Source organism: Montipora foliosa, chromosome 2 (genome assembly GCF_036669935.1).
Source record: "Montipora foliosa isolate CH-2021 chromosome 2, ASM3666993v2, whole genome shotgun sequence".
NCBI classification, from domain to species: domain Eukaryota; kingdom Metazoa; phylum Cnidaria; class Anthozoa; order Scleractinia; family Acroporidae; genus Montipora; species Montipora foliosa.
Genome location: NC_090870.1, coordinates 17,180,334 through 17,185,333, shown reverse-complemented (window position 1 = coordinate 17,185,333; position 5,000 = coordinate 17,180,334). Strand labels below are relative to the sequence as shown.

General features: G+C 39.2%; 1 protein-coding gene across 1 annotated transcript in view; it reads left to right on the top strand.

The window, feature by feature from the left end:
• Positions 1–5,000, top strand: part of LOC137991265 (uncharacterized) — a 94,405-nt gene that overhangs the window by 7,669 nt on the left and 81,736 nt on the right. The gene's annotated exons all lie outside the window — the stretch shown is intronic.

Here is a 5,000-nt window from a genome sequence, read left to right as displayed (position 1 = left end):
CTATCTCTTTCCTGATTGGCCGAAAGCCTACAGTGAATTTTCGAAATCAGCGCCCGTGACGTCATAACTGCAGATTATACATTAATCATGTCAAGGTCAGCCAAGGTCACGGGTAATCATGTCATGTATGACCGCAGTGCATGATTTCTTAGGGTAATCATGTCAAGTTCGCGCGCTTTGTGTTGCTTGCTGTCAGTGACAAATAAATTACCAATTCTACTCACTGTCGTGACCGTTTTTTTTTTTCCTTCAATGTATAATAAAACAATTATTAGATTCGGTTTTTGTGATATCCAGAATAATCAAGGTCTCGGTAAGGGTTATCAGCCTCAGCCTTCGGCTTCGGCTGATAACCCTTACCTCGACCTTGATTATTCTGGATATCACAAAAACCTCATCCAATAATTGTTTATAATTATTCATACTCGATTCAACTTTCGCAAAAGGGTTACTTCTCAATTAAATAACAACAGGAACTGTTTAATAAGAAAACGAGACAGCAGCTATCATTCCTGTGTGTCCTCTCTTCAAAACTACAAGCTAAAAGCGAAACAATGAGCTTTACCATGGGATGGATTTTATCGTGAATCAAATGTAAATTTCCAGTGTTAACAATAGGAGATATTTGCATACCACGCGCCCAACCAAGTAACGCAACGATTCATGTATTTTAAACATCTCTTCTTAAATGCAATGATCTGATGGAAAGTTATATTGAATCTTGGAATCTCTGTGCTAGACTTGTTCACCGGTATCAGGTTTCATTCTTTGCGAGCGACCCGAGAACGGCATCATCGCAGGACGAAGTACATGTGGCAAAAGCTGTTCCATCCAACTTGATACCTTGAGTTGGGAGTTCGTATGAGGGCAACATGACTGTTTTGTAAATAATATTTCCCCAATTAACCTGATCCCAGTGACTGCACAGGCGACCCAAACACAATTTAAATGCTCAGTCAACGTGACGGTTTGTAGGGAAACATGAAATGCGGAAAAAAATCGGCTAATCCTAGTTTATAGCGAGGAAAATGCAAGAAATAATTAAACTTACTCTTACTTCATCTTGTGTCCTTGTGTCGGCAAGGACAACTCTGGGCAAGTTTTGAAATTTGTTCCTATCCTTCATTAACAGAAGACAAGGCTGAAAACTCCGAATCTCTGAAGCCACTGATAACTCTGCAAGTGAGGACTTGGCTTGATTCGGCCTTTTGCCCACTCTCACATGAAGATCGATAACGAATGATATAGCATAAATGCCCAGAGTCCCAGAGCAATCTCGACATGCTTAAAGAACAAGCCAGTTTTCACGAAGAACCCGCCGCTTTCTCCAGTCTGAGAGCCGTTCACGATTCGGACAGGACACGACCGTTACTCTGGTGACAATTTCAGCTTCTCTCTAGGGGTAGGGATCCATGATCAAATTTCACCTTTCTGTATCTTTCGCACGTTCCCATGGGCTTTTGACGTCTAAACCCTTTTGTCTCGAATACGTAAACAGGCAAATATCAGTTGATTCTCGAGAGTTTTCCCAGAGAAAAATTACTTGCTCCCTGCTGCTCTGCCATTGAGTCAAAAACTATCGAACCTAACGAGTCGTCCTCAGCTGAAAGGAACGGAAAAAATCCATTCGCTGTCCTGGTCATTCTTAGCAATGGAAGTCTTTCGATTGCTAAGAATGCAATGTGATGGTCGCGTTCGTTCTCTTCGTTGCTGATAGTGACAGTCAAAACTGCTCAAGCGGATTAATGAGTTCATTTTTGCAAATTTGATATCAGTAACCATTTGAATAAACTGTTCGTCAGATAAATAGTGCAAAATTCAACTCAAGCTTCAGTTGATTGGAATATTGCTGGCTCCTGGTGCCAGGCCGGCGTGAGAATTGGACTACTGTATCAATTTGCATAATCTGCCAAGCTTTTAACAAGCGTGATTTGCCTTTATTTTAAAATTCATTTCTCTATCCAATCTTTAATTCGAAAACATAGTTTCTCAAATTTGAGGATACTGGTAAGATTACAGAATGGTAATGTTGCTAGAGTGAAATGACGATTGTTTGGAAGATTATACAAATCAGTAAACCTGTCAAATTCTCACGCTGGCCTGGCACCGGAAGCCAGCAAAATTCAAATGAAAATTCGAGTTTTCAACTGAAGCTTGAGTTGAATTTTGCACTATTCATCCGATGAACAGATTATTCAAATGGTTACTGATATCAAATTTGCAAAATTGAACTTGTTAATCCGCTTGAGCTGTTTTGACTGTCACTATCAGCAAGGAAGTGAACGAACGTGATCATCACATCGCATTCTTAACAATCGAAAGACTTCCATTGCTCAGAATGACCAGGACAACGAATGGATTTTTTCCGTTGCTTTCAGCTGAGGACGACTCGTTACGTTCGATGGTTTTTGATTCAATGGCAGAGCAGCGGGGAGCAAGTAATTTTTCTCTGGGAAAACTCTCGAGAATCAACTGTTATTTGCGTGTTTACGTATTCGAGACAAAGGGTTTAGACGTCAAAAGCCCATGGGAACGTGCGAAAGATCCAGAAAGGTGAAATTTGATCATGGATCCCTACCCCTAGAGAGAAGCTGAAATTGTCACCAGAGCAACGGTCGTGTCCTGTCCGAATCGTGAACGGCTCTCAGACTGGAGAAAGCGGCGGGTTCTTCGTGAAAACTGGCTTGTTCTCTAAGCATGTGGAGATTGCTCTGGGACTCTAAGCATTTACGCTATATCGTTTGTTATAGATTTTCATGTGAGAGTGGACAAAAGGCCGAATCAAGCCGATTTTTGGAATTAAATCGTCCTCGATTGCGGAGTTATGAGTGGCTTCAGAGGTTCACAGTTTCCAGCCTTGTCTTCTTTTTATGAAGGGAGCAAATTTAAAAACTTGCTCAGAGCGCCTCAAATCGACACAAGGACACAAGATGAAGTAAGAGTAAGTTTATTTCTTGTATTTTCCTCGCTATAAACTAGGATTAGCCGATTTTTTTTCTGCACTTCATGTTTCCCATATAAACCCTACAAACCATTACGTTGACTGAGCATTCAAATTATGTTTGGGTCGCCTGTGGTGACTGAAAATTTTTCTTGTAAGGGAATAAACAAACAAGGCCGGCAATGAAACTCTTTGTCTCGAGCGAGTCATCGTGGAACACTTGAATTACTGTATGTTCACAGAAACAGTTTTTGTAAATCTGAAATTAGCACAATTGCGTATACAATACAAAAGACATTCTTTCCAGAAGTGTCTGCTACTGCAGTGTTACTGGTTACATGTATCCAGTAACACTGTTTACAGTCCGTGTAATTGTCAAGTCTGTCAAGTACGCATCGATCATACGGACAAAGAATAATCATGTCCTCTGCAGTTGCACAGAATACATGTAGTTTCAAAGAACTTCCTCTCTTGAAATACTACGGAAGTAATTTGCACTAACAAGCTACATTGTAGGTTACAGCTACATGTACAGTCTGTGTGATTGTTGAGTATGCTTCGATCAAACGGCCGAAGAATGATTATCTCCTCGGGAATCACACCAAGAATATTGTCCCTCGGTTTTCTGGGTTACTCCCAAACAACATTCTCCGAGAAAACTTTGGCAGGCTTTTCTGTTATTTGTATTCACAGTTGTGTTTGCGCTATTAGTTTATCGAGGAATCAGTCAAGCGACGAGCTCATTAAATTCTTGATCCCTTCCACTCGATTCTTGACTCAATTCTCGATTGTCTTTCCTCGATCCTCAATCCTCAGTCCTCGCGAGAATTGAGGATTGAGGATCAAGTCGAGAATCGAGACTGGAAAGAGACTGTCAACTTACTGATACAGGTTTGTGTGTAAGGACAGTGCCTACTAATTCAAAGGTATTTTTGCCCCGATTTATGATTATGCGGGAAAGGTAGATCTTCCCAAGTGTTATTGAAATCCAAAAAGAAAATTGGAGGTACATGTACATGTAACCAGGCATTTTTCAAAGATGATTCATGAACAGTATTTGTACAAAGCAATGTATGGTGTTCTTTCTCAAATTGAAGCTCAGTTATCTCTAAAGAATGCATGGTTACCCCCAATTTTCTTTTTGTATACCAAGAGTACTTACTAAGATCTACTTTCTCTGCATAGTTTTAAACCACGCAAAATTAACATTCCGTCATTAGCATCACCAATAGCAAAATCAGAGTATCTGGAGATGCGCAGAACATATGCACAATAACAATAGTAGGCACCATCCTTAACGTTAGATTTTATTAAAGTGCCTACATGTACACTGTATGAAGTAAAAAAATATCTTTTGCTTATTTCAAAGACCTAAAAATGATGAAGAATGGTGTTTTATTTTGGAAGATCTTCTTTTGTTTCCGACATTGTCAAGTTTTTGTTTTAAAATATTATTATGATGTCACAAACTGTACACATGCCTGTTATAAATTCCAAAATAATAATTATTGGAAATGTCTCGGAAAATAATTATTGGATGGGTGTTGTTCAAACTTGGCAGCAGTAAAATACATCAAGTACAACTGAGTGTAAGGCGCTGTTAGTTTTGAAATGCCTACTTTCCCTTTCTTTCAGTTAATTTTCTCGCGAATTTCCTAGTGAATATAAAATTATAATTATAGTATCTTAAAGGGAAAACATGCTTTGATACTATATGTGTACTACTTCCTTAGGAATTTGCAGTTTCATGCTTACCGATAGCCAAATGTATGAGTTCCGCGAGGGAGTTTAGAAAACTGTGGAGCGCACGTTTTTGGACAATGCCTTAGTTTTTTATTCACGTGCTTGTACATGTACGCATTATTATAAATTGCGCGGTCTTAATTAAGGTATATTCGGCTATCTATCTATCAATGGATATCCTATCAAGCTATCTTTTGGTGTGAGTCATCGACCGAAGTAAGTTTTTATCTTTTCGTACTTGTTAGTTTAGTATTGCATGGTTATGGTCAATTTTTAGAGTTAAAGTGTTGGAATGAATTGCACTAGATGTGAGATT